General features: G+C 40.3%; 2 long non-coding RNA genes across 2 annotated transcripts; one reads left to right on the top strand and one right to left on the bottom strand.

Moving 5' to 3' along the window:
* Positions 1-5,368: 5,368 nt before the first annotated feature.
* LOC106940489 (uncharacterized) lies at positions 5,369-10,175 on the bottom strand. Its single transcript, XR_001423112.1, has 4 exons — positions 9,905-10,175; positions 8,536-8,656; positions 8,187-8,332; positions 5,369-6,845 (listed from the first exon to the last, which is right to left on the bottom strand). It is a non-coding gene; the product is annotated as an uncharacterized LOC106940489 (long non-coding RNA).
* A 197-nt stretch (positions 10,176-10,372) lies between these two features.
* On the top strand, positions 10,373-11,939 carry LOC106940487 (uncharacterized). Its single transcript, XR_001423110.1, has 2 exons — positions 10,373-10,653; positions 10,992-11,939. It is a non-coding gene; the product is annotated as an uncharacterized LOC106940487 (long non-coding RNA).
* Positions 11,940-12,206: the final 267 nt, after the last annotated feature.

Genomic DNA, 12,206 nt, shown 5'->3' on the forward strand with positions numbered 1-12,206 from the left:
GTCGTAAAAGTCAAGAGGGTCATAAAAAATGTTAGGGGTAAACTTTCTGTAGACCCCCTTACTAAAATCCTAGATCCCACTTTGACTTAGCTAAACCGTAATGTTTTGGATCTAAGGTCACAAGTCAAAAAGTTTATTATGTTTGTAAGGGGCATAAACATGAAAACTTCCCACAGTGCAAGCTCACTAATGCGCAGGATTAGTGAGATTTACACTGAGCATATTTCATTTTAAAAATATTTTATTTAGGTATCATTTAATCAGATCACATCTCGGAGTGAATGAAGAATTACTCAACAACCAGTTTCACTGACCTTTATGTCCTTTATTTTTTAAAGTTATTATTATATCCATGTGCAATAATAAAGGAAATATATCAACTAGAATAACAGTGAAAGCTCAGATATTATTAGTCCCGTTTAACACCGTAGCAGTTTTCTATTTTCCCCAGATCATCCCTCACCTGCTGCACACTGCTCCTCCAAACTAGCGGCAGCAGCAATTAGCAAACATCTGGTGGAACTGTGAGTCGGCTGAGCTCATCGTGTAAACTCCAAAAAAAAAAAAAAAAACAGCTGTAAATGGTACAATAAGAAGCATTGTTGTGACTGTTGGAGGCCCAACTTCTCAGCAGAAAACTTTAAACAAACTTTAACAAGCTTTTTTTTCCTTCAGTGGTGGAGTCTTGTGCAGCGAGTAGCCACGTTGTCCGTTGTGTTTGAGTACACGTGAGAAACAATGCCTGCTCTTTCTAGGCGTTTCTGAAGCAAGTACTTTGACATCTCCTCCGTCAGGATTCCCATGAGGTTCCACCTGGCCATGGCTTGTTTGTGGTTAAATTATGTTCTCTCCTCTCTGGAAATATGGCTCCAACTGCAAACACTACAACAATCCTCCACCCATCCAACCAACCAACACGCTTATCCTTCCACGGTCACAAGGAGTGCTGGTGCTAATCTTCAGCGGTCAATTGACGAGAGGCGGGCTACCACCTGGACAGTCCATCCCACTGCAATAATCAGACGTTTAGAAATGCAGTTGCCATCAGCGTGTTCTGCAACAATATGACTTTTCAAAAGATCTCTTTGCTTTTTACCAATTGTGCCACTCCATACAATACGAATGAGAAACCTTTCTATAGGATATAAATGCTTTCTAAATACTGACAGACCTTAGCTGGTTTCTTGGATATCTATGCCGCTGAGCACATCCTTTTCTTCATGCATGCTTTATCTCATTTGTAAACTACTTCCCTTTGAAATTAGTTGTATTTACATCTTATGTTGGTTGCGGTTGACAGCTGACGTAAATTTGGTGGCACTGGCTCTATCAGTAATATTTCAACTGAACTGAATTTTCACATTCAATAGATACGTAGCTCGTCGTTATACCCTCTAATATTATGGTTACTAAAGAAAAGTACGAGTTAAAAAATTCAGTATTGGTAAGTCAAAGCTTTACAAAAACTAAATGACTGGAAATTCGCCATAAAATCCTGACTTGTGTGTTTCTAATGGGAAGGTCCATTCTGCCTCAAACACTGGTGGAGACACGAGAGGAGCACACGCCAACATTTTTACCCTGATCCTAATCTATGCATGTTCACTCATAAGATCAGTGCCACACGGCAGCCCAGTAAAAGGTCGTGACCCCTCGCTGCACTAAAACAATTGTGTAATAACAATCCCGTCAAACTGTGGCTTGTGAAGGTACAACTCTTTAAAACCAAGTCTAAATCCTGATCACTCTCGTCATCTTCACTTTGATGCAGGAATCTATGAGGGAAGACTCGGCTTTAAACATGTGAGCTAACCGTATACCTTTATTTACCAAGATGCAGACAGAGACTACAGCTGTTGGTCCTTTTGAAATTTTAACAAAGGTTTAGGGTCGCAGGATAAATTTGTCTTACATTTCCATTTCCAAAATGATCGACATGTTCTCCAGTAATTTTCCGTCTTCTCGCGACTTCCTATCTACCACCCACCCCACTCCAGTCCGCTGCCCTCTGTTCTTTATCTATCTTCCGCTCTGACCCCACTCGTCAACCCTGCCTTCACCTTTCCCTCCCTCTCCTCTTCTTTCTCTTCTTTGCACGTGCGTCTGCCTTTTGTGTTGCCATCTAGAGGAGGTGACGAAGACTCTGGGCGCGGTCCAGCGCAGGCGGAGTCACGGAGGAAACACAGGCATCACCGTCACCGTCACCGTCATCATCGTCCAGATGAGGGGAGCCAAACTCGAGCTGTGTCCGTCCCCATCAGGCTGGCTGACAGTCACAAACTCATCTCTTATTCACTTTACTCATCAATTATACACAGGCCAAAGGAGCCCTGAGAGGCAAGGGTTGCAAAGGCCCCCCTCTCTACGTGTCGCTTCAAACTGCAGTGCGAAAGCACATCGCGCTGCTCCCGCCTCCCATGTCTGTCCTGCTGTCTCCCGGCGAGCAGGAGGCAGCCTCGTCTTCACATCTCCATCACCTACTGCAGCGGCGAGGTTAGGATTGGATCATACATAGGTAGAGCTTTTTACACGTTACAGTCTTTTTCCAAACTGTGTTAAGTTAATTTCTTTCCTCGAGATTCAAATCGCATGTACATAAATATTCAGAACCTTTGCTTCATACTTTGTTGATGAAGTTTAAAGTTTCCACTGATCGTCCTTGAGATGTTTCCGCAGTTTAAAATGCAGTCCAACTGTGGTAAATTCAAGTGTGTTCAAAGTAAATTAAAGTAAATCAATTCAAAGTGTGTGGTCTACGCCAAGAGTGTCAAACTCATTCCCAACTTGGGTCACAAAGTAACCCAAAAAGATCATTGTCTTCAGAATATGTTGATAAAACTACCCATTAACAAACTGTTAAAATACTTAATGAACAGATATTTACTAGTTAACATAAAAAAAAATGTTTTCGAAGTCTTTTCATTGAAGATACACACAGAGAGCAAAACTTAACAGATGAATGTGCAACATTAGTTCCGATCTGGTATTCGAGTCTCCATTTTTCTGTCTGCAGGCTGAACTAATGTTTCCCTAAAAGTGATTTACAGTCCAAGTATGACCAATAACAACTAATAAACATGATATACAGCCCTGGAAAACCGATTTAGAAAGGAGAAGCAACATTTACCTGCTAAGACGGGCCATTAAAAGCTTTGTGTTGGGCTTGTATCAGCAGCGTGTCAGCGAAAAAGGGGGAGAAAAACGGTTGTCTTCAGACATTACATATCGTTTGATGTTTTGCTTAAAAAAAACTTTAAAAACACGAGAGTCGTAGCGCATGATGTTACCGAGCCGTAAAGATTTAATTGCTCCCCCAGAGAAGTTCATAGTTGAGTTGAGTTAGCTCGAAACTTGCAGCCATTTCTGTGCAACATGAAATGATCCACAGTTTGCTAGAATGATAGCTTGACAGACACTTATATCGACGGAGACACACCTGCACTTATTTACACATGAAATCATGTAGATTATGTTGAAAAATATATGAAACCAGGCAGGGTTGGCCTTTTTTTCCCCCTCACCGAGGTCAGTACAGCAGTATTTCCATAAACATAATATAATATATATATTATGTATATGAGTATTTCGTTTTAACTTCTCCTTCTTTTGATTTGATTGGCGGTTGGCAGACTGGGTTAAGTGCATTACTGCCCCCCACTGGACTGGAGGGTGAATCTGTAGAATGGGCAGGATGAAGAAAAAAAACAAAACAGAAAAACTATATTCGACTAAATAATCCAATAAAAATAAAAATAATCTTAATGAATATGCTGGCTGATTTTTCCTGTAAGAGTCCAGATGATGTGAATTCCTTTTGTTTTTGTATTCATTACACTGAAGCAGTACATGTTCCACTGTCTGCTGGTTACAATATGTTCATGTTGGATGTCCTATTCTGAGTTGAGTGATTGCATTTTCTTCTTTCCTCTTCCATCTGGTTGTCCTTGGTAATCCAACGTGTTTTCGTATTATATATGAATGTTTTTCTGTTTCCTAGAAATCCCAAAACTCTTCCCAGACCCTTTGTGTGTGTTTCCTAATGAAAAATGTAATGTCAGATTTACTCAATGGAACTTGTAGTTATGTGGATTTTCTCTTCGTAGCCTGTTTTTGCCAGAGTTTCTGCCATTTCATTTCCTTCCATAATAACACGTCCTGGAACCAAATACATTTTTTTCTTTACTTCTTTACTTTCTACTCCATTCATTTCTGGTTTAATTACCAAAAAAATGTGATTTAGGAGTTACCTGCTTGCTCAGTTGACAAAATACCAGCATCTCTAGAATACAATTTCAGATACAAAAAGCTAAAAGTGCAGTCAGGAAAAAGTTCAATGACGTCCATGTTATAAAGTGTAGTTCCTTTGTAAAGTGCTGTTACTTTTCGATTTGTGACGCAGTGGTTTCGGTTTGGGTCATGTTTTTTTTTTTCTTCTTTTTTTTTGGGGTGGCCATCCAGCGCGTCAAAGTAAACAAACTGCACAGTTAAAACAGTTCCTATTCTACGTAGATTATACTCGTCGTATCCTATTTCCAGCTGGCACGCCAAAGGGGATTGATGGACTTTCATCTAACTCTAAAATACTGCTCAGTGTGAAGAGGAAATAGAGGAGCAGAGCCTAATGCCTGATATCGCAAGAAGATAATAAAGGAGCGAGGGGTTGGGGGGAGAAGAGGGGGTAGGATGAGGACGGAAGATAAAGATAGAAAGAGACCACACAGAAAAAAGTGGGTAGGAATTCTGACAAATCACTGAAGCTGGGAGAACGGGAGGCGGGCAAGAGAAGACGCAGCAAACCAATCATAGTCCAAATACAAACCTATTTAATCTTCAGCAGAGAAATGGATCAGGCTCAGCGGACAAACCAGAGAGCCGCAGCTGCTCCGTTTGCACCAAACAGAGATACTGCGGGGGGCTGGGGGGGAATGTTACTGATGTGGAGATAATGCTGATGTGCGGAACTGCTCCGGCGTTAATTAGTGCAGAATTTGATGTAATGTGTGTAATTTCTTCTGTCATCGCCCTGCGCAGCCGCACAGCGTTACTCCTCCGTCTTCTGAGTACGTCACTTTTGTCAGAGAGAAAGAAGTTTTCATTCAGCTTGAGGCAGATTCTTCCCAGCAGCCTGACAGCGCAAGAAGCAGGACATGGATGACGTCTGATGCAGATGGACTCGTTTTATTATTCTTTTCCTCACACTTAAATGTTTGAGGTGAACAAACAAGGATGGCACAACTAGTTATTAGGTCCAAATGTGATTTGTTTTATATGTGGATTTTTTTATTTTATTTTATTTTTTTAAATTAAAATTATTTTTGTGTTTACTCAGGTGATTTAATTATTTATTTATTTATTTATTTTGCCTCATATTAAACATTTTAGATATGGCAAAATGTAAAAGCAGAAGAAATCTGTGAAGAGGAAATACTTGTTCGTGGCACTGTAAACACCGAGACAGACTTCTTTTATTTCACATGAGGTGGAAGGGAAGCTGACGCAAGGCATGGTTAATGTACCTTCACTAATTAGCCTTCCCAAGAGCCTTAGTTCAGAGAACAAGAAAACAAGTCCGACCATTTATTTCTGCCTCTGTCACCACCTTGTTCCGCAATCATAATTATCTCACTCGCTGCCCTTGACCCGCCAATCTGACACAACTGAGACGCGCGGTGTCAAAGCTGAGACAGGTCATCCGCCGCCTCAAAGCAAACGTCACAAAGGTTGCAATTTAGGCTGAAACTTTTTACACTAACTCCTTGTCATCTATTTTAAATTTCAGGAGGAGGAAAAAATAAAATAAAATAAAATAGAAACATATCGAGGTCAGAAATATATAATTTTACATTCTGTTCCTACTCAGAGCGATTTGTCATAAATTGGAGGATTTATTTCTCACCAGATCCTCCCAATATTCCCACCAGAACCAGGAAAACGGACATGAAAGGAAACCCGTTCTGTAACTCCGCGTGGAAGAAAAGTCAAAAGTGCGCATTTCCCACACCCCTTTGTTGCTGTGTTTTCCCCGTGATGACACACAGAGGATCTGATAAAGTGCCATCATCCATAAATAATAAGTCTAACTGTGGTTTGACTCCACAGCCTGGTGGAAAAGTGGAGCAGTGCGACTCCGAGTAAAACGGCTGAACGCACGAAGAGGCCGGCTGTGTGGGATGTGGGCAATCATTACCGGAGACACTCATTACTGCAGACCTGGTCACTGCTCACAAGTCACCAACAATATGTTATCCACTGACTGTTTCCCTGGAGCCGTATTTTTTATGTATGCATGTCATTTTCATGCAGAAACAAAGCATTATATGGTTGTACGGAGCATTACACCATGACACGCCTCTGCCAGATTGTCGTGATGCAAAAAAAAGTGAAACTTTGATCAATCTTTTCAAGCTTTATGTGGCATATTCAACTGAAAACACATTTATAAGAGGAAATCGTTTAAAAACTGCAATATCCTGGGTCTCATAAAGGCACGCACACTTAAACTAATCATTTTTCTTGCAGCACCTCCCAACTTTTCTACATTCAGTCTTCTTAAGCTCACACCTGCCATCAGTTATAGCGAATCGGATAAACTTGAAGTGTGCTAAAGCAGTCCTGGTGGGATTTCCTTTATGTTTGCTCATTTGCGTCCTTTATCTGAAGCCGTGGTTTCCAGAGAGGTTGCAAAGGATGAAAATGACTTCAGTGCACAAAGGTATCAGTCAGAAGAAAGGCACAAACAAATTCCCCATTGTTATACATACATGTTTTGTCCAGGGAAACTTGGTTTTGGCAGCTTCATGCTGTGGACAGATTAGAGTTTGAACAGATCCAAATATCAGTCAGTTCTGAAAAAAAAACACACACACTTAGTTGTCTGCTAGAAAGCTAAAGATAAAAAGTTTGTTTGATTTTAGAAAAATAAGAAGAAAAAAAACAGTAAAGTGGGACCAATCATCACAAACAAACTTCTATTTTTGTATTTTTAAACCCAAATTTCTATGTTTATATTAATAAACAAATTATGTTAAAAGAAAATGCCTCATCATTTTCATCCACTCGAGAACTGGAGTCGCGCTAAAATAATGACGAAAGCTTGAACAGTTTTATCAACGCCCGATTCTAGGGCATGATTAGCATTTTGTCACCACAAAAAGAAACATGTTTTAAACTAAACTGGAAAAAGTTCATAGTTTAAATGCAACAAATTCGAGTCCATTATGTCTGACCAAAATGTTTTTATGCCAAATCACACAATGCACATTGTATCAATAATAGAACATTGTTCTTTCAGAGGACATGTGAATGATGCTGAAAATATTTTATTTTGATCAAAATATCATTGAATTTAATTAATTAAAAGAAAACAGCGCCATCGTAGACACGGTGTGAGTAGGATTATAGTTTGGGAGGGGGGAGGCATCGCCCGCAGAGACCGCAGTGCCGCCCCTGGACTGGAAGCTGTTTGTTGTTTTTACCCGAGTGGCAAACTGTCTGTTTTTCGATTTGATACAGTAGGAGCTTCCGCACTTCCCATATCTGTGTCCTCTACTTTTTTCAGCAGTTAAAACAGTTTAATCGGTTGTTGACACGTCGTAACCTGTTTTTCCGAGCCGCCTTCAAACGCAACATGAACGCTGAGATGCTCGCGCTGAGGCAGTGAAGGAGACCTGCTGCTGCTGCGCAGAGCTACGCAGGTTTGTTAGACTCACGGCAGCAAACCAGCAAAACGCAAAGAACTTTGCACAGTTTTCCCCTCCAAACTAACCGACTGAGTTGAGTAAAGCTGTTGGATGCAGGTAATGTTTGCTAAAAGATGACAAGCTAATATCAATACAGCACCTTAAGCTTGTTAACAAGTTGTTGTCTATGTTCAAAAGTGGGTAGTACTTGTTACATTCACTTGAGTAACTTTTTTGGGAAAAGATACTTATAAGAGTAGTTTTACTGCGCTGTACCTTTTTGTCTGGAGCCAGGGCTGCTGTGTGGACCAGTGAAGTCCGTTTAATCTGAAAACTGTACATTTTTACACAAAGCTTTCAGAGAAAATGTCTCAAATTGCACAGCAAAATCTAATTGGAACATTGCAGCGTTTCCCCTCAAGTCAGCAACAGTTAGGCTCGAGACATCTGTTCGTCCGATTTAGACTAAATAGAAAGATAATCTTCACTATTGCACAACAGCTGCACCTTGGGGGGCGAGCGGGGGGGAGGGCCGGTTTCCCTCACTGGAAGATGTTCAGACAGGATCAGGTCTTTATGTTAACATGAGGAGTCATAAGTCAGGTACTGCTGAGGCTCCCAGCGTTAACAGAGAGGTCCAAAGCTGTCAGGATCTATTTGTGCACAAGACGCAGCTCCATTAATAACACATTGCAATGAATAATAAAGAAAGAAAGAAAAAAAAACGACTGTGGTAAGAATGAAAAAATATATCACAACACAACATAAGTAGGTCACAAAAACAGCGCTGGAGAGGCTGATCAGGAAAAAAGAGAAGAAAAAAAGAGCATTAATAAAGACAGAGAAACATTCTTACCAGCTCCCATTCTCCACTGGATCGTGTTTATGACTTGTTGAGGTTTCAGGCCTTGTGAAAAGGGCATTCTCGTCATTTCCAAGACGCTTTGCCAATAGCTCCTCCCTATCTGTGTTTTGATCTGAAAAATGAACATGAGCATGAAATATTTCCTTCCAGTTCTCTCTCTTCCTTCAAATAAACAAAGGCGGTGGGGGGAAACACAGCGACTGAGATTTAAACAGCAGTTCTAAATTTCACCAGATCCAAGGAAACGCGCCCTGCGAGAAGAAAGAGGTTTTTAATTTACAACCGAGCCAAAGAACTTCTCCCACACCTCTTGGTGGCTGTGCTGTTTTACATTCCTCCAGCAGCGCCGCATTTCACTGCCACGGAGAGATAAATTTGTGCAAAAGAGCCGAGATGAGTGATTTAATACGGGGGTTGGAAAAAGCAACAGAGAATGAGAGGATTTCTGGTTTGAAAACAGTGATGGAGTCACATGTGCCTCTCGAGTACGAGTAGAGATTCATAATTAGAAAAAACAACAACATTTTCTTCAAAAGTCTTCCAGGCTTAAAAAAAAAAACTGCATCTGCAAACATGTTCAGACTAATCCAAAACAAATATGGTTTATCTGGGATTATTGAATAAAGAAAGGAGCAGAGGCAAAGGGATTACAAAGCAGGTGTTTAGAGGAAGAAAAGGAAAGAGGAAAAGTCTGATGAGTGGGTTGAACGGATGGACGTAACTTCGGGGTAGAAACCCAGAGTTTGTTTCAGATAGACGGGCCGAGGCGGGAACAGAACCGGCCTCGACTCGGAGCCACCGACTGTGGCTCTGACTGCCGGTCGGCTTCGCTCCGGCTCATGTGACTGTCCTTGGGTGAGAGTTGAGATGAGTTTTACTCCAAACATCCAACAAATAATTCCCTGTGGATTAACACAATCCATCTGTAAAATAATAGAATCATAATCTGGATTCCTACAATCACAATCCAGAGGCTGGAAACGCTTTAAATGTTTCCAAAGGGGGGGAAGCATAACCGATGTGGTCTAATATATTGATATCTGTAGACTGTAAAACGCCATCCTAGTTATAGCAACACTGAAAATTAATTCAAAAGAAAACAAAATAATGACCCTGCATGACACACTGCATTAAATACAGACATGCTTCTACACACTGACTTCTCAGCCAACTCCTAAATTATTTATCGCTCTGGCAGATGTAGGTTTAGTCTTTAAAAGTCAGATGAAAGTCAATTCAGTTCAGTGTATTTATATATTGCCAGCTCACAACAGAGGTCGTCCTTTGTTGTTTATCTGAAAAAGATCATTTCATTTAAATATTCAAAGTAATTTAAAAAGTTTCTATCTGTGAAACCCACCTGATGGCATTGAGTCACTCCTTCTGGATAAGCCCTTAAATACAATTGCTCTCGTTGTTTTGTTGACTCTACAGCAGTCCCTCGTACAGAGCTGCATGTAGCGACAGTGGAGAGGAAAATCTCCCCTTTAACAGGAAGAAACCTCCAGCAGAACCAGAGCCTGCCTCAGTACTAGTGGACACGTGCAACGACCCACTGGTCAGTGTTTTCTTCTGAAAAAAAAAAACAAAAATGTTGATTATTGCTGTGTGAGTTAAAACACAATCTCAAAACAACCGCAGACCATGCCACTTAACTAGAGATGCCTTTTTAAATGTTAGTTTTCACTTTAAATTTAGGTTGTCTTCCTTTTTAACTTAAAATGTTACATTAGTTCTATAATTAGATTTTTTTTTTAGGTTCAAGAGTGCATTTATGGTGTAAAACATCGAAATTTGAAATAATTAGATGTCCACAGAGTGCTATTTTTCACCAGTTGTTGTGCATTCTAACTGGGTATTGAACAATTTTAAGGCATACAGTGGAATTTGTTTTACTTATTGCTTCTCGTTCCAGACCTAAGTGAACATATTTAGAAAAAAAAATCATGTTTGAACCTTCATATAAAAGCTTAAGAATCCCTGAGCTAAACTGACAGGCAGGGCAAAGGAGGCAATAATCAGAGAAGCTGCCAAGAGCCTCATGGTAACTCTGGAAGAGCTGCAGTGCTTCATAGCTCCAGTGGAAGAATCTGTTGACAAGGACTCTTAGTCACAGTCATGTTGGTCCTTTTCCCAAAAGCAGGAAAGACACTAAACATGTGAAAGAAGATGTTTTTGTAAAATAAGACCAGAATTTGTCTCTTTTTTTTCTAACAAGCATGTGGTGGAAGATCCATTCTATATGAAATCCCTAAAAGTTGGTGGCAGCTTGAGGAGATTGCTTTGTTCGACAGGTAAAGGAAAAAGGTGTGGAGTTGACCGGAAGGTGACTTGAGGTGAATACAGGGTAAAGCTGGAAGAACCGAAAGACTGGAGTGGATCAGAACGAAAACAAAACCCTTAAACATTTAGTCAAAGCCTATTTACATCCTAAAAGTTCAATCCAGACCTAAATCCAATCTGCGGATTGCATGTTAGCTAGTTACTTAAGCGCCATGCAGTCAGGCTCCTCTGTGTCACCAATTTGTTTGGTGACGTTTAAAAGCAGAGTGCAACTTCTTCAATAAAACTTTGATGTTGTGTTTTCCAAGTGGCTTGACAGACTGCTTATTATCCGGGGTCCGTGTTAGCGACGGGCACAAAGCAGAAACAAACATTAGCGCTGTTTAATTATGCATCACAACTTGCGGTTTTATCACAAGATTGATACGCTTTCCTTTTATTGTGCAGACCCGGAGAGCTACACACCAAAAGACTTGGGACTTTTAATTGCGTCAAAAAGTACTTTTACTACACTTTTCAGATTCACAAACATTTTAAAAACCATGCAACATTTCCCTTCTGCTTCACAACAACGCGTTTATTGTAGCGCTCTCTCACATGAAGCCTAATTGAAACAGTGCAATTTGTGACAAAAGGAGAGAAAGTTTGAAGGGATGTAAACACCACTTACAAGAATCAATAGTTTTTAATGATGGCAAAATTAAGCAGCCTAATTGAAAACAGACAAATAGGACTGCTGCGTCCCTTAACGTTTATTTTCTGATCCAACTGATCAGCCAGGACGTAAATTAGCATCAGGAATGTATCGAGCTTAAAGGTACATAGTAAACTGAAAGTTTTAAATAGGATCAAAGTCCAGTTCTACAGTCAGTGTTTCTATTTGTTCCTCTGTGCTACAGCAGATCGGCGAAAACAAAAGAGGAAGGGGCTTGTTGCAAACTTTCCAGAAAAACAGCAAGAAATAAAATGTTACATTTTTTATGTCTTTTGCAAGAAACATTGAAAACTGTTCCTTAGAATAAGAATTAAAAAATCCATTGATGTTATAATAGCACCAGTTTGAAGGAAAACAAGGTAAACAGACCAGGTTTTTTTTATTCAAAATAACAAAAAAAGAAAAACATATACAGTGAGCCTTACAAGCATTTTTAATTAGCACCATAAAGTTTTGCCTGCAGACCACTGCGGATATTAGGAAGCCATTTAGAAAATCACACAAAAACAACGGGGCGCCGACAAATCCTCGGTGCTCACTCCCCTGAAGCGGTGGAACGGCACCTGAACGCCTCATTATATCACATAATGGAATCCTAAATGAATTTTGCACGTGTGGGCACACAGAGTTCATGATATGCTAAAGAGCGAACCTCTCCCTGAAC

The sequence above is a fragment of the Poecilia latipinna genome, unplaced genomic scaffold, assembly GCF_001443285.1.
Source record: "Poecilia latipinna isolate Pla-1442-1.1 unplaced genomic scaffold, P_latipinna-1.0 Scaffold3247, whole genome shotgun sequence".
NCBI classification, from domain to species: domain Eukaryota; kingdom Metazoa; phylum Chordata; class Actinopteri; order Cyprinodontiformes; family Poeciliidae; genus Poecilia; species Poecilia latipinna.